We start from the raw sequence: 26438 nt of genomic DNA on the forward strand, positions 1-26438 counted from the left end.
CCTGTAAACAGCCCCTTCCATTCAACTTTTGAGAGTTCCTGTCTGATTGAAATTAGCCTTCCCCCAATTTAGGACTTCAACCTGAGGACCAGTCCTATCCTTTTCCATAACTATCTTGAAGCTAATAGAGTTATGGTCACTGGTCCCAAAGTGCTCCCCCACTGACACATCAACCACCTGCCCATCCTCATTTACTAAGAGGAGGTTAAGTGTAGCCCCTTCTCTAGTAGGGCCATCCACATACTGCTTCAGAAAACTATCCTGGACACACTTAACAAATTCTTCCCCATCTGATCCCTTAGCACTAAGGCAGTCCCACTCAATATTAGGGAAGTTAACATCACCTACTATTACAACCCTATAATTCCTACACCTATCTGTGATTTCCCTAAATATATGCTCCTCCACTTCCCTCTGACTATTGGGGGGTCTATAGTATAATCCCATCAAAGTGATCACCGTTTTCTTATTTCTAAGTTCGACCCATATGGCCTCGCTGGACATTCCCCCTGGGATATCCTATCTAAGTACTGCTGTGATGTCCTCCCTAATCAATAGTGCAACTCCCCCTCCTCTCTTACCTCCACCTCTGTCACGCCGGAAGGATCGGTACCCCGGAACATTGAGCTGCCAGTCCTGCCCATCCCTCAACCACATTTCCGTAATAGCTATAATATCACAATCCCATGTACCGATCCATGCTCTGAGTTCATCTGCCTTACCTGTAACGCTTCTTGCATTAAAGTTAATGCAGTTTAGCCTACCAGACATTCCACGCTCCCTGTCCTGCCCCTGCCCGGCTTGCCTACTGGACTTGCTTGCTTTAACCTCTACATTTGCCTCAACTACCTCATCTGAGAGACTACTACTTTGGGTCCCACCCCCCTGCAAGACTAGTTTAAACCCTCCCGAGTAGTGCTAGCAAACCTCCCCGCAAGGATATTTGTCCCCCTCCAGTTTAGATGCAACCCATCCATCTTGTACAGGTCACCTCTGCACCAGAAGAGATCCCAATGATCCAAGTAGCCGAAGAACCTCCCGCCTACGCCAGCTCTTCAGCAATGCATTCATTTGCCTAATCCTCCTATTCCTACCCTCATTAGCACTTAAATGAACTTACGTTGAATCTTCTGGGATCTTCGGCGCAGCAGCCGACACTCCCGCACCTTCAATTCCCCGTCTGGGAAAAACAGGTGCAACACTGGTGGGGAGGAGGTAAGATTTTTACTGCAGGGGTGGGGGGACAGTGGGAAGGGGTGAACTTTCAACTTTGTGCAGTATGGGTGGGGGAGGGGTTAAGGTCAGAATTCAAAGGTAAATGTTTTGCGGGGAAGGGCAAATATTGTAATTTTCATGGGGGGGGGAGCGGTGGTGGAGAGGGGCGTTACAATTTTATTTTTGTAAATTTTGCGGGTGGGGGGGGGGTTCATTTAAAGAATTTAAATTTGCCTTTAAAAATTGTGCCAATACCTGCGCACGGGCAGCTGACACCATTGTCAGCGACTGACAGCCCACCCCCTCCCTCCATGTGATTGGGGGGCAGTCTACCTGGCAAAATAAATGAGCCACTGCGCGGGTCCGCCATTTTTGATCTTGCTGGTGTGTTCTTGGGCTCTTAAAATACAGCCCTATGTGATTTTTTAAAAGTTCATGATGGAATCCAGGAGATCAGCTGACCTCACCTCCACTCTGTAAAAGGTTACCAGGACAACAGAGGAAACAGATCAAAGACTGTTTTCTGAAGAACAAAGACTACAGCACTAACACCTGAAGAACAATGGGTTTCACCCTCCCAGACTTTTGGATTGTAAAACAAGGAGTCAGTCATTGAGAACATGTAAATGAACCGGCAGGTGGTAACACCTGGGGGCAGTGGAAAGGCCGAGCAGCTTTGTGAAACTAGACTTCTGGTCTTTGTATGACAAGAACAGAACTTCAGCCTGAACACAGTCCTTCAGGATCACACTGAGGGACAAGCGGCACTTTGGTCTTTCTCGTCTCTCTTCACTGGCAGCAAAGTCCCCATGTGGGTTAATCCTGAGGCCTGTAAGAAATGTGTCCCAGCCGCTCTCTTCCATGGTTCAGAGCTCCTGGGCACGGAACAGAAGGCTCCTTTACAACTGTGTTTAGAGTCAGGAAGAACAACGGTGAATGCTGGAAACATGCTGTCAAATCAGAGATTGGTGAAAAACTGTGATCTGTTCCTGACTGGTTTAAGTTTCCAGTCTGAACATGACTGTGGTAATTATTCTACAAAAGTTGAACATGTTTGTGAGATAATCCCGAGTCTACCATTTTAAGGCAGGTATTAACTCATTTAAAATAGTCCCGAAAATAAATTGGTTTGATTCTGCATCGTCGCTCCTGGTACAATTAGACAACGGTCATTTAATCTCCAGAGCAAGAAAGATCTGCAGTGTGTTTCCAAGAATTCCCTATTGATGTGTTAGTGTTAAACAGCAGGATACAGGACCCGGAACATCTACGGGTGTGCGATCCCGACAGTTACTCTGACATCACACCCGCAGTGAAACTCCACCACTGACTCAGCTGAAGGTTGCAGACTTGGAATTTTTTTTCGTGGGATGGGATTGTCGCTGGCAAGGCCAGCATTTGTTGTCCATCCCTAATTGCCCTTGAGAAAGTGATGGTGAGCCACCGCCTTGAACTGCTGCAGGCCGTCTGGTGTGGATACCCCCACAGTGCTGTTAGGGAGTTCCAGGCCTTTGACCTAGCAACAGTGAAGGAACAGTGATATAGTTCCAAGTCAGAATGGTGTGTGGCTTGGAGGGGAATTGCAGATGATGGTGTTCCCATGTGTCTGTTGCTCCTTCTGGATGATCAAGGTCGCAGGTTCAGAAGGTGCTGTGAGAAGAGGTTTGGTGAGTTGCTGCAGTGCATTTTGTGTATGGTACACACTGCTGCCATTGTGCACCAGTGAAGGAGGGAGTGAATGTTTATGATGGTGGATGGGGTGCTGAACAAGCAGGCTTGGTGAGGGGAGGAGTGTCAGCTGTGAGGAGGATGCAAAGAGGCTTCAATGTGATTTGGACAAGTTGGTTCACTAATGCCCTTTAGAGAATGAAATCTGCTATCCTTATCTGGTTTGCCCTACATGTGACTCCAGACGCACAGCAATGTGGTTCACTCTTAACTGCCCTCTGAAATGGCCCAGCAAGCCATTCAGTTGTCCCGGGCACTTAAGGATGGGCGACAAATGCTGGCCTTGCCAGTGACACCCACATCACATAAAAGAATGAAAAGAAAAACTATTTACATTATAGTAAAACTTGTGTTCATTTTGTGTTCAGAACATTGAGTTACAAGTCCCTGAAACATAAAAGTGGTTTGCTAATATGAACTGATCTGGTCACAATGAAACTTTTTTCAGATCTCTGACTGTTATCACAGTATGTCTTGATTCGTAGGTGTGTTTGTTTTTTTTTGCAAAATAACATCACGTTTATTGCCTTTACCATGTTCTTCCACAGTGCTATGTTCGTTTTCACCTTTGAACGTGTTCTATTTGTGATAGGACTGCTGGGTGTTGTATAATTGGATATCTCCCTGAGTTGGCATCGATTTTTGCACAATGTTGCTCCATTTGGTGATTTGGTGTTGCTACTTCATACGATGTTGGTTCTCGACAAACCGTAGCTATTTCAGCTGGAAATCCGGTTCCCTCTGTCAGATGTAGAACCTGAACGTTTTGTCCTATGGTCAAACTTGGCAATTCTTTACCTGCAAGCCGGTCATGCATATCCGTCATCCTCCTTTGTTTTTTTCCAGTAACTCATCTCAGACAACTGGAAACTTGAATAGGTGGTGGCTTGGAAGAGTCGTTCAAACCTGCCTTCCATCGTGAGCTCAGCAGGTGAGGGTAAACTTGCAAACAATGGTGTTGCCCTTAGATGTAGCAGTGTGACCTGGAAATCCTGCTTTGTTTCCCGGCATTTAATAATCAAGGACTTAAAAATACGAACCGTATATGCTCTGCCAGGCCATTTAACCGAGGAGAATGTAGTGACATTGTAATGCGATCAATGCCACACTTCCCACACATGTCTTAAAATGGTTTGTCTGTGTACCGAGGATCATTGTCTGAGGCAACTTTTTGTGGCATCCCAAACAATGACACTCAGCATACTGCAAAACGGCACTTGACGTATTGTGCAGTTGGTCAAATTATTGGAAACTTGAAAAGCTCGACCACCACTAGTAGAAAATCATCACGACGAACACTAAATTGGTCTGTTGAAATTCTGGTCCTCAGGTGTGACGGAATCTCGTGTGGCATCAATACTGGCTTGGCTGGTGTGCCTTCCATGCCTCGCCCACTTTCAGTCTTCTCTGTATCACTGTTGATCCCTGGCTAGTATAGGTTCCCTCACCAGGCATCTACTGAGCTCAATGCCAATGCGCGTCTGGTGTAATTGTGTCAGAATGTCTGGTCAGAGTGACTCAGGTATTACAGCCTGTCTGTCCTTGAATATAACACTTCTGGATATTCCTAATACATCTCATTCGGCCCAAAATGATCTTATCGTTTCCTGGACTTCTTGTAGTGCACCAGGCCAACTTCGATTATGGCTTTCCATAGTGCCTGGAATACTGGATCTTTGGATTTCTCATCTTGCAATTGTTGCCATTTGTCTTGCCAAAAATTCAAGAAATTGACCTGTAACACATCTTTGTGTTTCTGTAGCCGGTGAATCGACTTGCAGATCCAATGAAACATCTGCACACTTTGTTGGATTCAGCAACCTGCTCCTGGTGTCTGACATGACCATCAAGTTGCCTGATTGTAGCGAACATCACAATTGTATCCTTGAATTTTGATCAACAATCGTTGTAACCAAAGCAGTGCACTCACCAATTGTTTTCACCATGTCATTTCAAGGGGATTGTGGTCTGTTTCCACAATGAATCTCTTTTCAAACAGATATGCATGAAATCATGTTATGTCAAATGATAGAGCGAGCATCTCCTACTCTATATTGGAATAGTACGCTTGTGCCGGTGATAAGCTCTTCAATATTAATGCAGTGGGTTTTCCATTCGGCAGAAGAAAAACGCAGAGCCCCCTTTTGCGATGCGTCTACCTCCAAGGTGGTTTCTTTCCTTGGGACGTAAAAATCGAGTAAGGACATTTCCTCTGACTGTGACTTTTTTAACACCTCAAACATGTGCTGACAGCCCTGTTGCCATATGAATAGTGCTTCCTTCCTCAACAGCTCACTGTGTGACAATTCCTTCTGAGCAAAGATGGAATATACAGTGTGAGGAAGTTAAATAATCCCAGACAATGCTGTAGATCTTCCCTGTCCTGTGAAGTAAGAATGGAGTGGATGTCCTTCAATTTGCTAGGATCCAAACAATTAGCATTGAAAAAGTCAATGTGATGCACATTTTTGACTATTGAAGACTAGGCCTTCATGATGTTTTGCCAGACCTGCTGAGTATTTACAGAACTTACTGTTTTTATTTCATATTTCCAGCATCCAAAGAATTTTGCTTTTATTTCTATGCCAAAGTCGATTTATCCAGAGTCCCTGGATTACCAATTCAACAATTAAACCACTCGGCCTGCAGTTTGAATGAATTGTGCTTGGAAATTCGTCTCACTTCCACCTTCCAAAGCAATGATATCAATTCACAGCATAAGTCTGAGGAAAAGCACCCTTTAATGAGCAATCAACAGCTCAGCAGTCAGGGCTGTTGTAGCATGGCTGAGCGGTCTAAGGTGCAGGATTAAGGCTCTAGTCTCTGTGGAGGCGTGGGTTCAAAGTCCCACTGGTGCCAGACGTTTAGTCCAAGAGTTGTTTTGCACACAGTGATCCTGCTATGCTGGACAACTTGTTGCTGGATGAAGAAGTCCACATCTTCCACACAGCCTGTTCAGTTTCTCCACCTTGGCTACTATGCCAATATTTGAAGCCATGGCTAGTGTTTATAAACTCTGTTGGCCTACAAGGATAGTGTTGCATTTACGCTAGTCTTTTAATAAAGCGTCAATGTCGACACCTTTGCCTTTTCTACGAGGGCATTATGAAAAGTGTCAATGCTAATAGCAGCTCTGTAATTCTTTAAGATCACTTAGCTTCAGAAAAGTCTCAATCCCTGTCATTGTCCCTACAGAGACTGACAAATTGCTCCATTCTCTCTTTTCACTGCTGTCTATATGACATAAATTCCAACTGATGTCTCCTGAATTTGAGTTTCACATGGATTTGATCCACTAGCGTGGTACATATTTTCTTGGGGTCTTTCTGATTATCATCCAATAAGCCTGAGGTATTCAGCCTATGAAGACTTGCGATTCCAATAGCCATCTTAATTTTAACTGCTAGTGCATCTGGTTCTGCAGCAGCCAAATCAAGGAACCACAGTTCTAGCCTTTGTTTGAAAAGTTTGAATTTGGGAAGAGTATCACTGCTTTCCAATTCATACATGGGAATTTATCCGACATCTTGCTGACATTTCCATGATTTCCTAGGTAGGAAGAAGCTTTCCTGCTTTCCTCCACGGGAAGGTTTCAATGTGCTGCAGATCTGGTTGCCTGCAGTACCTTCACTTGCCACCACCTATTTCGGAACTCTATGGCACTGTGGGTCTGCGGCTTAAAGGCCTGCTACCCGATCCGAACCCGACGGGAGCCGACGACATGTGTAGGGTTTAGGTCGGGTCGGGTCGCTCTTCCGGGTCTGGCTTTCAGGCTCGGGTCAGGTCAGACTGGGTCCGGGTCGGTCCGGGTCCAGGTCGGACACGCACAGCCAGAAGTGTTAAAAGTAAAAAAAACTAGCTGAGCTGGGAGTCCGGGAGGTCAAAGAGGGAAACTCTGAGTCTGCACAGGGAGTGAGCGTCTCTATGACGTCATCATGCTCATGCTGCAGCTTCCTACAGATTCCAGTCGGGTCGGGCTCAGGTCAAGTCCGGCGCGGGAAAAAAAATGGAGGAACTTGGGCAGGGTCGGGCTTGGGTCCGATATGGTTCTGTTGGGTTTGGGTTGTGTATTTTTTTCATGACCTGAGCAGGCCTTTACTGTGCCCCTGTTGCTCCCCTTCACACAGTTTTTCAGGGACTGTCCACAAAGCAGAATTTAGGTGCGAATGGCACCATGATACCTCAAATAGCTATATTGGCTTTTTTCAGCATTTTATTTTAAACCTATCTTTGAATCGATCTGCACTGGCTTTTTCCACCTTTTTAAAGCCTGCCTTTGAATTCACTTTCACTGACCCGATCCAAATCAACTGATTACACCCCTTTGCTACTGAACCGTTGGCCCCTCAATACAGTTACTCACTGTTCCCAAGGGAGTGTTGCCTTCTGATAGTGCTTCACCTCTCCGAGCTCTGTTGACAGCTTCTGCTCCCCTTGCAAAATGCTGCTGTAGTCCCAAACTGAATCCGATGCTCTCCCAATGTGCCTTAAAAGCTCAAAATCTTTGACAAATTATTCACTGCAACCATATTGTGTCTCCGCTATCCTTCAACCACAAACTTACCAATCAGACTGATCGGTCTGGTAAACTATATTGTGAGTTATTTATTTGAAGTTTACCTTAGTATATGAATATTGCTGGAGAGCTCTTACTAGACCATCTTGCTTGATCAACTAACACATTTCAACTGTTGTGTCACGTGATAGACATCATATCCTCCCTGATGATGTATGCAAATTACGGTCATACACACTTAAAGATGTACTGCAACAGCAGCCACTGTCAGGGATCTGTGGACCTGCACTCCAAAGTCCCTGTATTCCTCTCTACTTCTTCCAAATATTGTGTATTCCCTTGCCCAGTTAGCCTTCCCCAAATGCATTACCTCAAGCTCTCTGGTTTGAATTCCAGTTGCCACTGTTCTGCCAATGTCACTCGTCCAGTGATATCTTCCTGCAGTCTACAGCTTTCTCTTCATTGTCACCCATAAAGCCAAGCCTCCTTCGACAGCACCTGCCAAACCCGTCACCTCTACCACCTTGAAGGACTGGAGCAACAGACGCATGGGAACACCACTACCTGCAAGTTCCCCTCCAAACCACGCACCTTCCTGACATGGAATTATATCACTGTCCTTTTACTGTCACTGGGTCACAATCCTGGAAATCCCTCCCTGACAACACTGTGGGTGTACCTACACCGCACAGACTGCGATGGTTCAAGAAGAGGGTTCACCACCATCTTCTCAAGAACAATTATTGATGGGCCAGCGATGCTCACATCCCATGAATGAACATAAACGGGAACATCTAAGAACCTCAATTCTCCTGGGTGGCACTCAGTTATTTGCTAATTTGAACAAAGGTAAGCCAGAAAAGACTTCCGAAGCAATTTCCAAATAGACTCAAACTTTTCTTTTATTCTTTCATGGGATGTGGGTATCACTGGCAGTGATATTGTCCATCCCTATTTGCCCTTGAAAAGCCAGTGGCTTGTGCTGCCATTTCAGAGGACGGTTATGGGTCTGGAGTCAGTTGGAGGCTGTACCTGTAAGTTCAGCAGATTTTCTTCCGGAATTGACATTAGTGAACCAGATGAGGTTTTCCAGCAATCGATGATAGTTTCATACCGCCTTCACTGTGCAGAGTTGAAAAGTGCTATATTTGCATTAGTTAATGCAGCAGCTGCTGTTATGGTGAGATTTTGAGCTCACAGCCCCTGCATGCAAGCCGTGGCCTGTAGATTATAAGTGCAGTGGACAGCCCAAAACAGATTCATGTACTCAAATGAGGCATTTACAGCATCTCTGGTTAAAGCATGGGCCTATATGGGGATTAAACCCAGGAACCTGGCATTAATAGCACCATGCTCTAACCAACTGAGCTAATAAGGCTCAACGTGCAATTTGTGTATTAATGCTAATGTTTCAGTTCTGTGACCTTTCATCAGACCTCTGTTTCTCTCTCATTTGGGTGGAGTTCTGATGAAAGGTCACAGACCTGAGATGTTAGCTTTGCTTCTCTCTCCACTTTCGCTGCCAGACCTGCTGAGTATTTCCAGCACTTTTTGTTTTGTTTCTGTTTCTCATTCCACAGATGCTGAGTATTTCCAGCACTTACAGTTTTTATTTCAGATTCCCAGCACGCACAGAATTTTTCTTTCATTTTCTATGTTTCAATGGCTTTGCCAAAGTTGATTTCTCCGGGAACCCTGGATGACCAATACGACAAGGCAGCCACTCGGCCTGCAGTTTGAATAAATTGTGCGTGGAATTTCATCTCACTTCCATCTTCCAAAGCAAAGACCTCGATTCACAGGATAATTTTGAAGAGAAGCACCTTTTAATCAGCAATCAATTGTTTAGCAGACAGTAGGCTAGCTGTGTGCTAGCGTGGTGAGTGATCTAAGGCACCGGATTAAGGTTTTGAGTTTGAGTCCAGTGTTGTTTTGGGCATAGTGATCCTGCTGAACAGCTTCTTGCTGGATGAAGAAGTCCACATCTTCCACACAGCATGTTCAGTTTCACCACCTTGGCTACTGTGCCAATATTTCAAGCTACGACGACTGCTCTCAGACTCTGTCGGCCTGCATGGATAGCTTTGTGTTGTTACTTGTGTTTTAGTAAAGCTTCAATGTCAAGACCTTCTATGAGGGCATTTTGAAAAGCTTTAATGAGTGTCAATACTATTAACAGCTCTGCAATTCTTTCAGATAACTTTCTTTTCTTTTCTTTTGGGCCTCCTTATCTCGAGAGACAATGGTTACGCGCCTGGAGGTGGTCAGTGGTTTGTGAAGCAGCGCCTGGAGTGGCTATAAAGGCCAATTCTGGAGTGACAGGCTCTTCCACAGGTGCTGCAGAGAAATTTGTTTGTTGGGGCTGTTGCACAGTTGGCTCTCCCCTTGCGCCTCTGTCTTTTTTCCTGCCAACTACTAAGTCTCTTCGACTCGCCACAATTTAGCCCTGTCTTTATGGCTGCCCGCCAGCTCTGGCGAATGCTGGCAACTGACTCCCACGACTTGTGATCAATGTCACACGATTTCATGTCGCGTTTGCAGACGTCTTTATAACGGAGACATGGACGGCCGGTGGGTCTGATACCAGTGGCGAGCTCGCTGTACAATGTGTCTTTGGGGATCCTGCCATCTTCCATGCGGCTCACATGGCCAAGCCATCTCAAGCGCCGCTGACTCAGTAGTGTGTATAAGCTGGGGGTGTTGGCCGCTTCAAGGACTTCTGTTTTGGAGATATAGTCCTGCCACCTGATGCCAAGTATTCTCCGAAGGCAGCGAAGATGGAATGAATTGAGACGTCGCTCTTGGCTGGCATACGTTGTCCAGGCCTCGCTGCCGTAGAGCAAGGTACTGAGGACACAGGCCTGATACACTCGGACTTTTGTGTTCCGTGTCAGTGCGCCATTTTCCCACACTCTCTTGGCCAGTCTGAACATAGCAGTGGAAGCCTTACCCATGCGCTTGTTGATTTCTGCATCTAGAGACAGGTTACTGGTGATAGTTGAGCCTAGGTAGGTGAACTCTTGAACCACTTCCAGAGCGTGGTCGCCAATATTGATGGATGGAGCATTTCTGACATCCTGCCCCATGATGTTCGTTTTCTTGAGGCTGATGGTTAGGCCAAATTCATTGCAGGCAGACGCAAACCTGTCGATGAGACTCTGCAGGCATTCTTCAGTATGAGATGTTAAAGCAGCATCGTCAGCAAAGAGGAGTTCTCTGATGAGGACTTTCCGTACTTTGGACTTCGCTCTTAGACGGGCAAGGTTGAACAACCTGCCCCCTGATCTTGTGTGGAGGAAAATTCCTTCTTCAGATTCCTTCTTTCAGATAACTGAACTTTAGAAAAGTGTCAATCCCTGCCATTGTCCCTAAAGCAATTGATAAATTGGTCCATTCTCTCTTTTCACTGCTGTCAATATCACATAAATTTCAACTGCGGTCTCCTGAAATTGACTTTCACATGGATTTGTTCTTCTAGAGTGCTCTATATTTTCTTCGTGTCTTTCTGATCATCTTGCGATAAACCTGAGGTATTCAGCCTATGAAAACCTTCGATTCCGATAGCTATCTTCATTTGAACTGCTAGTTTATCTGCTTCTGATGCAGCCAAATCAAAGAACCATAGCTCTAGCATTTGTTTGAAAAGTTTGAATTTTGGAAGAGGATTGTGGCTTTCCAATTCGTACATAGGAATTTTACCAACATCTTGCTGACGTTCCTGGGATTTTCTGCGATTTCCTAAGCAGGAAGAAGCTTTCCTGCTTTCCTCCACAGGAGGGTTTCAATGTGCTGCCGATCTGGCTGCCTGCAATACTTTTACTTGCCATCACCTCTTTCTGAACTCTGTGGCACTGCGGGTCTGTGGCCCTGTTGCTCCCCTTCGCACGCTTTTTCAGACACTATCCACAAAGCGGTGTTTTGGCACGAACGGCACCATGATGGAAATAGTTGTAATGGCTGCAATGACTTTTTTCAGCATTTTCTTTTAAGCCTGCCTTTGAATCAACCTGCACTGGCCTGAACCAAATCAACTAATCACACCCCTTTGCTACTGAACCGCTGGCCCCTCAGTACAGTTACTCACGTTCCCAATGGAACACTGTCTGCTGATAGTGCTTCACCTCTCGGAGCTCTGTTGACAGCTTCTGCTCCCCTCACAGAATGCTGCTGTAGTCCCAAGCTGAATCTGATGCTTTCCCAATGTGCCTTAAAAGCTCAAAATCTTCGACCATATTGTGTTTCCTCTATCCTTCAAACACAAACTCGCAAATCACGCAGATAGGACTGGTAACCTATACCGTGAGTTCTTTATCTGAAGATTATATTAGTATATAAATATTGCTGGAGAGCTCTTACTAGTGTGTCTTGCTTGGTCAACGAACACATTCCAACTTCTGTGTCACGTGATAGACAACATCATAACCTCTCTAACCCTACAAGTCCCCCTCCAAACCACGCACCACCCTGACTTGGGTGCGATATCATCGTTCTTTCACTGTCACCGGGTCACAATCCTGGAACCCCCTCCCTATCAACACTGTGGGTGTACCTCCATCACATGGACTGCAGCAGTTCAAGAAGGTGGCTCACCCCCACCTTCTCAAGAGCAACTAAGGCTAGGGCAAAAAAAAAATGCTGGCCTAGCCAGCGACGCCCACATCCCATGAATGAATAAAAAAAGGAGTAGCAATTCTGATGATTGGGAATGTTTCAGAAACCAGTAAAGGGCCACCAAAAAGTTGAGAAAAGAGAAAGGAAATAGTATATGGGAGTAAACTGTCCAGTAATATACAGCTTGTAAGAACTTTTATAGGTATATAAAAAGGGCGACAGTAGCTAAGGTAAACGTTGGTCCCTTAGAAGCAGAGCCAGAAGAATGGGAGGGAAGTAGTGGCATAGTACTTGGTTCAAGCTAAGAAACAATGGAGGTATAATTAGATTGCTGGGTGTGTTCCAGAGGGCAGGAAATAGTCAGAAAGCTATAGAGAAACAAATATGCAAATCTGAAATTACAGAGAGGTGCAAGAACTACAGAGTAGCTCTAATGGGGGATTTAAAATATCCGAATACAGACTGGGATATTAATAGTGCAGAGAAAACACTCAACAGCTCTTGTTACATCTGAAAAGTGAGAAACTTTGAGAAAAATGTGATTCATCACATCTGGAGAAGTCAGACATGGAACAGGTTGAAAGCACGTACAGAGCCAGAGCTAGGGGTGTGAAAGAAAACAAGGGAAGGGCTGTGAAAAGTGGCAAGACGGAGTGATATACTGACAGAAGAGATGCTGGTGCAAGGATAAATGTGGGTGGCAATTGGACAGACTTTTATGCCTGCTGTTCAATCTGTCAGAAATATTGTCCCTGATCAACTAAGCACAACTGCTCTGTCTGAATGACATTTTAAACAGTGCCAACCCTTCACTGCAGCTCAGCTCAACAAAACATTCACTGTTATCATCGGCATGTTCGGTATCTTCTTGCACATTCTGCTGTATCTGCTGAACAACATTAGATTCAAGTAGCTCCGCTTTCTTCACAATGAAAACCAGTGAGAAATTATGCACAGTTTGAAATCGAAGCTTCGTGTAAAAGATTGGAAGGAGAGTGTGACTGTGGATAATTGCTAATGGGGACAACTCTTGCACATTCCTGTATTCAGTATCCGGAAGTAGCAGGAAGATGAGATCACAGTGTTTATTTATCCTGTTATCTGCAAAACCCATCGCTTCTCAATGTCCTGTATCTTTCATTGCCACTCCCTGCTTTCCAGGGAAAGTTGGGTTTCATGAATTCGGTGTGTTTGCATAAAGCAGCTAATTCACCTGGGAGCTGGAGGAGCAGAGGGAGCTGGAGGATAAGCAGTGACAGAAGCAGAAGGAGATGCCACATGAAAGTGGTAGAATTTGCTGTGTGTCAGTTGTTTCTATTGATGTTTGATGGCCGTGCATTGCCTTGCACATTTCACAGGAGCCGCTTGATTAGGTTGGTGCATTTTGGAAATTGAAACTTGTGCACCTGCAGTTTTATGCTCATGTCAACACACTCGGTGCTGTCCTTGACTTTTGTGGTCGAGGTAAACGTTAGTTTTTTTTAAAAATGAGAAACTAGTCTGTGGTGAAAGTGGCCTGAAGTGAAGAAATAGCAAAAATAGCGTGGATCAGCTAACTTTCAGTGAAGTCTGGCAGACGGAACAGCAGGGACAAATAGCAGTCCCATTACCAACCACATTTTCCTTGCACCATCATCCCTTTTATCAGTACATCACTCTGTGTTGTAACTTTTCACAACCCTTCACGTGTTCCATTTCGCTCCCCTTGTTCTTTCTCTGTAATTGTTATCGATCTGTTACATCTCTGACTTCTCCATCTCTGATGAATAATCACTGATCTAGATTGTGTTTTTCTCTCCACTGTTAGCGCCAGATGTGCTGAGTACCTTCATTTCACGAGTAAATCATGTTTGTGAGAGTTGCCATAGCAGCATAAAGGTATCATTTTCTGATCAGGAATCAAAACCAGGCTATGGCAGTAAGTGCACTCAATCCTAACCAGTCGAGCACGAGTGAAGATCGGCAGTGCCTTTTCAGGTTATTTGCTTTTCCCATTTTTCCACTTTCAGTAGGAAATTTCTCTGATTCTGTGAAGATTCCAGTTCTGCCGTGCTCATTTGACACAGAAATCTGGTTCAAATTAACAAAACCAAAGGGCGTTCCCACTCATTCACTGAAGTTTCGATTGCCTTCAACACATTGCAAGGATCTCTATTAAAAGACATTTTCTGGATATTTTCATTCCTCATCCATATTACTTTTGGTTTCGAAGAAATCTGCAATATCTCACTGATGCCAATCAATGCGAATATTTCCAATCAGCGAAATGATCAGTCAAGTCAGCAGACTGCAGCACATGGATGTTTCATTGGTGAACAAGTCGGTGATGTCGCCAGAAAGCCAACTGCTTAAAACTGAGAGAAACTCGCTGTGAGCAGGGTTCGAACCTGCGCGGGGAAACCCCATTGGATTTCAAGTCCAACGCCTTAACCACTCGGCCATCACAGCTGCGGAGCTTTGATTAAATTGTCCATACAAAGCATTAGTGATTTTGACATATTGTGGAGAATCATTGTCTTTGAGTCTTGAGTTCTGTTGCATCTCCCAGTTGATGTGAAAATGAACATGATGGAATCAGTGAATTTTACAGCACAGAAGGAAGCCTGTCCACCCGCCGAGCCTGTGCCGGTTCTTTGGAAGATCTGTCAGTTTAATCCCACAATCCAGCTTTTTCCCATCACCCTGGAAACTCATCCTCTTCTCTGGTCGCTATTCTCTGTTTTATATTCCTCAGCAAATTATGTAACCACGCTGGCCCTGGTCCTTTAATTCCATCACTTTAATTTTTCTAACAGCTCGATTGTGTGGTATTTCACCGGATGCCTTTTGAAAGTCCATGTGCAAAGCATCAATCACATGACCGCTATCCTCATCAACTTTCTCCGTTACTTCATCAAAGAACACATTTCATGAGAAAAGCACGAACTGCCATGAAAACAAAACCCAGTTCCTCAGTTCACATCCCTTGTCTCAGAAGATTCCTCAAAGAAATATTGTCAACAACCCGCCGTTGTCCTTCCAAAGACCGAGCCCTGTTTCTGCAGTGTGTCTCTGCCGAGCGGTCACTCAGACCTAAATGTATGGATTGAGTTCAAGGCCCAAATTGGTGCAAATAGAACATGTGCAACCCAGAAACAGCGGTGGTAACCGAGCAATGTTAAAGGCTTTAAGAACATGAAAGTGAGTGTTACAGTCGGATAAGCCACAGAAAATGAAATAGAAGCAAGTCAGTATTAAAGGTGGAAGGAATAATCTGAGAGATGAGGCGGGTTTGAATGTTGGAGATTGAAGCACAGGCATGTGTAAGTCTGATGATCCATCGAGAATAAATACATTTTCATGCAGAAAAGATTGCTTATTTTCTGCATTCCATTAGTAGATGCTGTTGTGTTTTGACTGTATTGTAGGTAGAGCATTGTTTATAGAGTCTCAGGAGTCTCTGTAGGGTTAAAGAATTACTCGTTTATTATATCCAAAAATTATTTATACTCTCCACAAGCCTATCCAGCCAGCACACATGGTGTTGCTTCTACCTTCTTCCAAAGCCGAGCACCCAACTGACGAGAACATCGTGATCATTAAAGTGGGAGATGTTTACTCTCACTGTCCAAACATTAACCCTTTCAGGCCCTTATAACGCAGAAACAGCAACTTGTGTCCTGGTCTTTTGAAGTCAAGACACTGACACTGAATACCATCTTAAATGTGCCGACCCTTCACTGCAGCTCACCTCATCAAAACATTCACTGTTGTCACAGGCGTGTTCGGTATCTTCCTGAGCTACATCTGCTGAACAACATTAGCTTCTCGCAGCTCCACTTCCTTCACATTGAAAACCAGTGAGAAAATATGAACAGTTTCAAAGTTAAGCCACGTGTCCGAGATTGGAAGGAATTAGAACATTACAGCGCAGTACAAGCCCTTCGGCCCTCAATGTGGCTGTGTGTGACTGTTGATAATTGATAATGGGAACCACTCTTGCACATTAATGCATTCAGTAACTGGAAGAAGCAGGAATTTATCTATTTATCCTCTTATCTGCAAAGCCCATCACTTCTCAATGTCCAACATCTTTCATTCCCACTCTCGACTGGGTTTCATCAAACTGTAATCCGCCTGGGAGCTGGCGGAGCAGAGGGAGAGCAGTGACAGAGGCAGGAGGAGATGTTACGTGAAACTGGCAGAGTTTGAAGTCTCTCAGTTGTTTCTATTGAATAATGATGGCCGTGCATTGCCTTGCACATTTCACAGGAGCCTCATTGAGTAGGTTGGTGCAATATGGAAAATGGAACTTGTACATTCAAAGCTTGTCCTTCTAATTCACCTCAGTGTCCATTTCATGTTCCTCCCGACAGCAACCAGTGCTTTCATTGGCTGAACAAGACTTCTGTGATCTAACAAAACAGATCATTTTGTGTGACAAACAAGTCTGTGGCGAAAGTATCTTGAAGTGAAGTAATGGGAAAAAATAGCATCGGTCATTAACTAGCAGGAGTTGAGAACAGTTTTCCTGGTGGTCTAGTGGTTAGGATTTGGTGCTTTTATCTCTGTTCAATCCCATTCACGGGATGCTCTGTTCTTGCTGCTGTGCGAACTGTCAAAACCAACATGAGATCCTTGCTGAATAAACAGTGAAGATGCTCAGCTCCTCTGTCAGGATGTGGAATGAAAAGCAGAATTGACATTTTAGGTCAACGATTATTCTTCAGAGCTGCAGAGGTCAGAAATGCAACAAGTTGAAAACAATTCGAGGCAGAGCGTGGGGAGTGGAAGACGGCAAGCAAAGGGCTGTGAAATGTTGCAAGACAGAGTGATATACTGACTGAAGGGATGATGGTGCAAGGAAAATGTGGGTGTGAATGGGACACATTTTTCTGCCTGCTGTTCAAACTGGCATACACATCATTCCTGATCAACCAATCACAATGGCTCTGTTAAAGAAGCACGCTGGGCCGAATGGCCTCCTTCTGTGCTGCAATTTTCTATAATTGTATGTTTCTCAACATCACTGCTGCTGCCTTCACAGTCATTCTGACATCTTACAATCCATTACAGACAAATACACTTTCGTACCATGTTTCATTGCCTTTTGATCTCATGACACTGAGGAAATATCGTGAGAGTTTGTCTTGTCATTTCTATCACCAGATTTGGAACCAGACCTCCTGAATGACATTTTAAATGGTGCCAACCCTTCACTGCAGCTCAGCTCAACAAAACATTCACTGTTATCATCGGCCTGTTCAGTATCTTCTTGCATTACATCTGCTGAACAACATTAGCTTCAAGTAGCTCCGCTTTCTTCACATTGAAAACCAGTGAGAAATTATGCACAGTTTGAAATCGAAGCAACGTGTACAAGATTGGAAGGAGAGTGTGACTGTTAATAATTGTGAATGGGAACAACTCTTGCACATTCCTCTTTCAGTATCTGGAAGAAGCAGGAAGATGAGATCACAGTGTTTATTTATCCTGTTATCTGCAAAACCCATCGCTTCTCAATGTCCTGTATCTTTCATTGCCACTCCCTGCTTTCCAGGGAAAGTTGGGTTTCATGAATTCGGTGTGTTTGCATAAAGCAGCTAATTCACCTGGGAGCTGGAGGAGCAGAGGGAGCTGGAGGATAAGCAGTGACAGAAGCAGAAGGAGATGCCACATGAAAGTGGTAGAATTTGCTGTGTGTCAGTTGTTTCTATTGATGTTTGATGGCCGTGCATTGCCTTGCACAGTTCACAGGAGCCACATTGATTAGGTTGGTGCATTTTGGAAATTGAAACTTGTGCACCTGCAGTTTTATGCTCATGTCAACACACTCGGTGCTGTCCTTGACTTTTGTGGTCTAGGTAAACGTTAGTTTTTTAAAAAATGAGAAACTAGTCTGTGGTGAAAGTGGCCTGAAGTGAATAAATCGCAAAAATAGCGTGGATCAGCTAACTTTCAGTGAAGTCTGGCAGACGGAACAGCAGGGACAAATAGCTGTCCCATTACCAACCACATTTTCCTTGCACCATCATCCCTTTTATCAGTCCATCACTCTGTGTTGTAACTTTTCACAACCCTTCACGTGTTCCATTTCGCTCCCCTTGTTCTTTCTCTGTAATTGTTATCGATCTGTTACATCTCCGACTTCTCCATCTCTGATGAATAATCACTGATCTAGAGCTTTAATTGTGTTTTTCTCTCCACTGTTAGCGCCAGATGTGCTGAGTACCTTCATTTCGCGAGTGAATCATGTTTGTGAGAGTTGCCATAGCAGCATAAAGATATCATTTTCTGATCAGGAATCAAACCCAGGCTATGGCAGTAAGTGCACTCAATCCTAACCACTCGAGCACCAGTGAAGATCGGCAGTGCCTTTTCAGGTTATTCGCTTTTCCCATTTTTCCACTTTCAGTAGGAAATTTCTCTGATTCTGTGAAGATTCGAGTTCTGCCGTGGTCATTTTACACAGAAATCTGGTTCAAATTAACAAAACCAAAGGGCGTTCCCACTCATTCACTGAAGGTTCGATTGCCTTCAACACATTGCAAGGATCTCTATTAAAAGACATTTTCTGGATATTTTCATTCCTCATCCATATTACCTTTGGTTTCGAAGAAATCTGCAATATCTCACTGATGCCAATCAATGCGAATATTTCCAATCATCTAAATGATCAGTCAAGTCAGCAGACTGCAGCACATGGATGTTTCATTGGTGAACAAGTCGGTGATGTCGCCAGAAAGCCAACTGCTTAAAACTGAGACAAACTCGCTGTGAGCAGGGTTCGAACCTGCGCGGGGAAACCCCATTGGATTTCAAGTCCAACGCCTTAACCACTCGGCCATCACAGCTGCGGAGCTTTGATTAAATTGTCCATACAAAGCATTAGTGATTTTGACATATTGTGGAGAATCATTGTCTTTGAGCCTTGAGTTCTGTTGCATCTCCCAGTTGATGTGAAAATGAACATGATGGAATCAGTGAATTTTGCAGCACAGAAGGAAGCCTGTCCACCCGCCGAGTCTGTGCCGGTTCTTTGAAAGAGCTGTCAGTTTAATCCCACAATCCAGTTTTTCCCCATCACCCTGGAAACTCATCCTCTTCTCTTGTCGCTATTCTCTGTTTTATGTCCCTCAGCAAATTATGTAACCACGCTGGCCCTGGTCCTTTAATTCCACCGCTTTAAATTTTCTAATAGCTCGATTATGTGGTAATTCACCAGACGCCTTTTGAAAGTCCATGTGCAAAGCATCAATCACATTACCGCGCTCCTCATCAACTTTCTCCGTTACTTCATCAAAGAACACATTTCATGAGAAAAGCACGAACTGCCATGAAAACAAAACCCAGTTCCTCAGTTCACATCCCTTGTCTCAGAAGATTCCCCAAAGAAATATTGTCAACAACCCGCCGTTGTCCTTCCAAAGACCGAGCCCTGTTTCTGCAGTGTGTCTCTGCCGAGCGGTCACTCAGACCTAAATGTATGGATTGAGTTCAAGGCCCAAATTGGTGCGAATGGAACATGTGCAACCCAGAAACAGCGGTGGGAACCGAGCAATGTTAAAGGCTTTAAGAACATGAAAGTGAATGTTACAGTCGGATAAGCCACAGAAAATGAAATAGAAGCAAGTCAGTATTAAAGGTGGAAGGAATAATCTGAGAGATGAGGCGGGTTTGAATGTTGGAGATTGAAGCACAGGCATGTGTAAGTGTGATGATCCATCAAGAAGAAATACATTTTCATGCAGTAAAGATTGGTTATTTTCTGCATTCTATTAGTAGGTGCTGTTGTGTTTTGACTGTATTGTAGGTAGAACATTGTTTATAGAGTCTCAGGAGTCTCTGTAGGGCTAAAGAATTACTCGTTTATCATATCCATATAATTATTTATACTTTCCACAAGCCTATCCAGCCAGCACACATGGTGTTGCTTCTGCCTTCTTCCAAAGCCGAGCACCCAAGTGACAGTAACATCATGAACACTAAGTGGGAGATGTTTACTCTCACTGTCCAAACATTAACCCTTTCAGGCCCTTATAATACAGAAACAGCAGCTTGTGTCCTGGTCTTTTGAAGTCAAGACACTGACGCTGAATACCATTTTAAATGTGCCGACCCTTCACTGCAGCTCACCTCATCAAAACATTCACTGTTGTCACAGGCGTGTTCGGTATCTTCCTGAGCTACATTTGCTGAACAACATTAGCTTCTCGCAGCTCCACTTCCTTCACATTGAAAACCAGTGAGAAAATATGAACAGTTTCAAAGCTAAGCCACGTGACCGAGGTTGGAAGGAGAGTGTGACTGTTGATAATTGATAATGGGAACCACTCTTGCACATTAATGCATTCAGTACCTGGAAGAAGCAGGAATTTATCTATGTATCCGGTTATCTGCAAAGCCCATCACTTCTCAATGTCCAACATCTTTCATTCCCACTCCCGACTGGGTTTCATCAAACTGTAATCCGCTTGGGAGCTGGAGGAGCAGAGGGAGAGCAGTGACAGAGGCAGGAGGAGATGTCACGTGAAACTGGCAGAGTTTGAAGTCTCTCAGTTGTTTCTATTGAATAATGATGGCCGTGCATTGCCTTGCACATTTCACAGGAGCCTCATTGCGTAGGTTTGTGCAATATGGAAATTGAAACTTGTACATTCACAGCTTGTCCTTCTATTTTACCTCAGTGTCCATTTCATGTTCCTCCCGACAGCACTCGGTGCTTTCATTGGCTGAACAAGACTTCTGTGATCTAACGAAACAGATCATTTTGTGTGACAAACAAGTCTGTGGCGAAAGTATCTTGAAGTGAAGTAATGGGAAAAAATAGCATCGGTCATTAATGAGCAGGAGTTGAGAACAGTTTTCCTGGTGGTCTAGTGGTTAGGATTTGGTGCTTTTATCTCTGTTCAATCCCATTCACGGGATGCTCTGGTCTTGCTGCTGTGTGAACTGTCAAAACCAACATGAGATCCTTGCTGAATAAACAGTAAAGATGCTCAGCTCCTCTGTCAGGATGTGGAATGAAAAGCAGAATTGACATTTTAGGTCAACGATTATTCTTCAGAGCTGCAGAGGTCAGAAATGCAACAAGTTGAAAACAATTCGAGGCAGAGTGTGGGGAGTGGAAGACGGCAAGCAAAGGGCTGTGAAATGTTGCAAGACAGAGTGATATACTGACTGAAGGGATCACGGTGCAAGGAAAATGTGGGTGTGAATGGGACACATTTTTCTGCCTGCTGTTCAAACTGGCACACACATCATTCCTGATCAACCAATCACAATGGCTCTGTTAAAGAAGCACGCTGGGCCGAATGGCCTCCTTCTGTGCTGTACTTTTCTATAATTGTATGTTTCTCAACATCACTGCTGCTGCCTTCACAGTCATTCTGACATCTTACAATCCATTACAGACAAATACACTTTCGTACCATGTATCATTGCCTTTTGATCTCATGACTCTGAGGAAATTCAGTGAGAGTTTTTCTTGTCATTTCTATCACCAGATTTGGAACCAGACGTCCTGAATGACATTTTAAATGGTGCCAACCCTTCACTGCAGCTCAGCTCAACAAAACATTCACTGTTATCATCGGCCTGTTCGGTATCTTCTTTCACATTCTGGTGTATCTGCTGAACAACATTAGCTTCAAGTAGCTCCGCTTTCTTCACATTGAAAACCAGTGAGAAATTATGCACAGTTTGAAATCGAAGCAACATGTACAAGATTGGAAGGAGAGTGTGACTGTTAATAATTGTGAATGGGAACAACTCTTGCACATTCCTCTTTCAGTATCTGGAAGAAGCAGGAAGATGAGATCACAGTGTTTATTTATCCTGTTATCTGCAAAACCCATCCCTTCTCAATGTCCTGTATCTTTCATTGCCATTCCCTGCTTTCCAGGGAAAGTTGGGTTTCATGAATTCGGTGTGTTTGCATAAAGCAGATAATTCACCTGGGAGCTGGAGGAGCAGAGGGAGCTGGAGGATAAGCAGTGACAGAAGCAGAAAGAGATGCCACATGAAAGTGGTAGAATTTGCTGTGTGTCAGTTGTTTCTATTGATGTTTGATGGCCTTGCATTGCCTTGCACATTTCACAGGAGCCACTTGATTAGGTTGGTGCATTTCGGAAATTGAACCTTGTGCACCTGCAGTTTTATGCTCATGTCAACACACTCGGTGCTGTCCTTGACTTTTGTGGTCTGGGTAAATGTTAGTTTTTTTTAAAAATGAGAAACTAGTCTGTGGTGAAAGTGGCCTGAAGTGAAGAAATAGCAAAAATAGCGTGGATCAGCTAACTTTGAGTGAAGTCTGGCAGACGGAACAGCAGGCACAAATAGCTGTCCCATTACCAACCACATTTTCCTTGCACCATCATCCCTTTTATCAGTACATCACTCTGTGTTGTAACTTTTCACAACCCTTCACGTGTTCCATTTCGCTCCCCTTGTTCTTTCTCTGTAAGTGTTATCGATCTGTTACATCTCCGACTTCTCCATCTCTGATGAATAATCACTGATCTAGAGCTTTAATTGTGTTTTTCTCTCCACTGTTAGCGCCAGATGTGCTGAGTACCTTCATTTCGCGAGTGAATCATGTTTGTGAGAGTTGCCATAGCAGCATAAAGATATCATTTTCTGATCAGGAATCAAACCCAGGCTATGGCAGTAAGTGCACTCAATCCTAACCACTCGAGCACCAGTGAAGATCGGCAGTGCCTTTTCAGGTTATTCGCTTTTCCCATTTTTCCACTTTCAGTAGGAAATTTCTCTGATTCTGTGAAGATTCGAGTTCTGCCGTGGTCATTTGACACAGAAATCTGGTTCAAATTAACAAAACCAAAGGGCGTTCCCACTCATTCACTGAAGGTTCGATTGCCTTCAACACATTGCAAAGATCTCTATTAAAAGACATTTTCTGGATATTTTCATTCCTCATCCATATTACCTTTGGTTTCGAAGAAATCTGCAATATCTCACTGATGCCAATCAATGCGAATATTTCCAATCAGTGAAATGATCAGTCAAGTCAGCAGACTGCAGCACATGGATGTTTCATTGGTGAACAAGTCGGTGATGTCGCCAGAAAGCCAACTGCTTAAAACTGAGACAAACTCGCTGTGAGCAGGGTTCGAACCTGCGCGGGGAAACCCCATTGGATTTCAAGTCCAACGCCTGAACCACTCGGCCATCACAGCTGTGAAGCTATGATTAAATTGTCCATACAAAGCATTAGTGATTTTGACATATTGTGGAGAATCATTGTCTTTGAGCCTTGAGTTCTGTTGCATCTCCCAGTTGATGTGAAAATGAACATGATGGAATCAGTGAATTTTACAGCACAGAAGGAAGCCTGTCCACCCGCCGAGTCTGTGCCGGTTCTTTGAAAGAGCTGTCAGTTTAATCCCACAATCCAGTTTTTCCCCATCACCCTGGAAACTCATCCTCTTCTCTTGTCGCTATTCTCTGTTTTATGTCCCTCAGCAAACTATGTAACCACGCTGGCCCTGGTCCTTTAATTCCACCGCTTTAAATTTTCTAACAGCTCGATTATGTGGTAATTCACCAGACGCCTTTTGAAAGTCCATGTGCAAAGCATCAATCACATTACCGCGCTCCTCATCAACTTTCTCCGTTACTTCATCAAAGAACACATTTCATGAGAAAAGCACGAACTGCCATGAAAACAAAACCCAGTTCCTCAGTTCACATCCCTTGTCTCAGAAGATTCCTCAAAGAAATATTGTCAACAACCCGCCGTTGTCCTTCCAAAGACCGAGCCCTGTTTCTGCAGTGTGTCTCTGCCGAGCGGTCACTCAGACCTAAATGTATGGATTGAGTTCAAGGCCCAAATTGGTGCGAATGGAACATGTGCAACCCAGAAACAGCGGTGGGAACCGAGCAATGTTAAAGGCTTTAAGAACATGAAAGTGAATGTTACAGTCGGATAAGCCACAGAAAATGAAATAGAAGCAAGTCAGTATTAAAGGTGGAAGGAATAATCTGAGAGATGAGGCGGGTTTGAATGTTGGAGATTGAAGCACAGGCATGTGTAAGTGGGATGATCCATCAAGAAGAAATACATTTTCATGCAGTAAAGATTGGTTATTTTCTGCATTCTATTAGTAGGTGCTGTTGTGTTTTGACTGTATTGTAGGTAGAACATTGTTTATAGAGTCTCAGGAGTCTCTGTAGGGCTAAAAATTACTCGTTTATCATATCCATATAATTATTTATACTTTCCACAAGCCTATCCAGCCAGCACACATGGTGTTGCTTCTGCCTTCTTCCAAAGCCGAGCACCCAACTGATGAGAACATCGTGAACACTAAAGTGGGAGATGTTTACTCTCACTGTCCAAACATTAACCCTTTCAGGCCCTTAGAATACAGAAACAGCAGCTTGTGTCCTGGTCTTTTGAAGTCAAGACACTGACGCTGAATACCATTTTAAATGTGCCGACCCTTCACTGCAGCTCACCTCATCAAAACATTCACTGTTGTCACAGGCCTGTTCGGTATCTTCCTGAGCTACATCTGCTGAACAACATTAGCTTCTCACAGCTCCACTTCCTTCACATTGAAAACCAGTGAGAAAATATGAACCGTTTCAAAGCTAAGCCATGTGACCGAGGTTGGAAGGAGAGTGTGACTGTTGATAATTGATAATGGGAACCACTCTTGCACATTAATGCATTCAGTAACTGGAAGAAGCAGGAATTTATCTATTTATCCTCTTATCTGCAAAGCCCATCACTTCTCAATGTCCAACATCTTTCATTCCCACTCCCGACTGGGTTTCATCAAACTGTAATCCGCCTGGGAGCTGGAGGAGCAGAGGGAGAGCAGTGACAGAGGCAGGAGGAGATGTCACGTGAAACTGGCAGAGTTTGAAGTCTCTCAGTTGTTTCTATTGAATAATGATGGCCGTGCATTGCCTTGCACATTTCACAGGAGCCTCATTGAGTAGGTTGGTGCAATATGGAAATTGAAACTTGTACATTCACAGCTTGTCCTTCTAATTCACCTCAGTGTCCATTTCATGTTCCTCCCGACAGCAACCGGTGCTTTCATTGGCTGAACAAGACTTCTGTGATCTAAACAAACAGATCATTTTGTGTGACAACCAAGTCTGTGGCGAAAGTGTCTTGAAGTGAAGTAATGGGAAAAAATAGATTCGGTCATTAACTAGCAGGAGTTGAGAACAGTTTTCCTGGTGGTCTAGTGGTTAGGATTTTATGCTTTTATCTCTGTGGTCGCCGTTCAATCCCATTCACGGGATGCTCTGTTCTTGCTGCTGTGTGAACTGTCAAAACCAACATGAGATCCTTGCTGAATAAACAGTGAAGATGCTCAGCTCCTCTGTCAGGATGTGGAATTAAAAGCAGAATTGACATTTTAGGTCAACGATTATTCTTCAGAGCTGCAGAGGTCAGAAATGCAACAAGTTGAAAACAATTCGAGGCAGAGCGTGGGGAGTGGAAGACGGCAAGCAAAGGGCTGTGAAATGTTGCAAGACAGAGTGATATACTGACTGAAGGGATGATGGTGCAAGGAAAATGTGGGTGTGAATGGGACACATTTTTCTGCCTGCTGTTCAAACTGGCACACACATCATTCCTGATCAACCAATCACAATGGCTCTGTTAAAGAAGCACGCTGGGCCGAATGGCCTCCTTCTGTGCTGTACTTTTCTATAATTGTATGTTTCCCAACATCACTGCTGCTGCCTTCACAGTCATTCTGACATCTTACAATCCATTACAGACAAATACACTTTCATACCTTGTATTATTGCCTTTTGATCTCATGACACTGAGGAAATATAGTGAGAGTTTTTCTTGCCATTTCTATCACCAGATTTGGAACCAGACCTCCTGAATGACATTTTAAATGGTGCCAACCCTTCACTGCAGCTCAGCTCAACAAAACATTCACTGTTATCATCGGCCTGTTCGGTATCTTCTTGCACATTCTGGTGTATCTGCTGAACAACATTAGCTTCAAGTAGCTCCGCTTTCTTCACATTGAAAACTAGTGAGAAATTATGCACAGTTTGAATTCGAAGCAACGTGTACAAGATTGGAAGGAGAGTGTGACTGTTGATAATTGTGAATGGGAACAACTCTTGCACATTCCTCTTTCAGTATCCGGAAGTAGCAGGAAGATGAGATCACAGTGTTTATTTATCCTGTTATCTGCAAAACCCATCGCTTCTCAATGTCCTGTATCTTTCATTCCCATTCCCTGCTTTCCAGGGAAAGTTGGGTTTCATGAATTCGGTGTGTTTGCATAAAGCAGCTAATTCACCTGGGAGCTGGAGGAGCAGAGGGAGCTGGAGGATAAGCAGTGACAGAAGCAGAAGGAGATGCCACATGAAAGTGGTAGAA

The 26438-nt window shown here is 44.1% G+C and overlaps 3 non-coding genes across 3 annotated transcripts; all 3 read right to left on the reverse strand.

The window, feature by feature from the left end:
* Nucleotides 1–14436: 14436 nt before the first annotated feature.
* On the reverse strand, nucleotides 14437–14518 carry trnas-uga (transfer RNA serine (anticodon UGA)). The gene has a single exon. It is a non-coding gene; the product is annotated as a tRNA-Ser (tRNA).
* Nucleotides 14519–18821: 4303 nt separating this feature from the next.
* On the reverse strand, nucleotides 18822–18903 carry trnas-uga (transfer RNA serine (anticodon UGA)). The gene has a single exon. It is a non-coding gene; the product is annotated as a tRNA-Ser (tRNA).
* Nucleotides 18904–23165: 4262 nt separating this feature from the next.
* On the reverse strand, nucleotides 23166–23247 carry trnas-uga (transfer RNA serine (anticodon UGA)). Its single transcript has one exon. It is a non-coding gene; the product is annotated as a tRNA-Ser (tRNA).
* Between the last annotated feature and the right edge of the window lie 3191 nt (nucleotides 23248–26438).

Source organism: Heterodontus francisci, chromosome 34, assembly GCF_036365525.1.
Source record: "Heterodontus francisci isolate sHetFra1 chromosome 34, sHetFra1.hap1, whole genome shotgun sequence".
In the NCBI taxonomy this organism is placed as follows: domain Eukaryota; kingdom Metazoa; phylum Chordata; class Chondrichthyes; order Heterodontiformes; family Heterodontidae; genus Heterodontus; species Heterodontus francisci.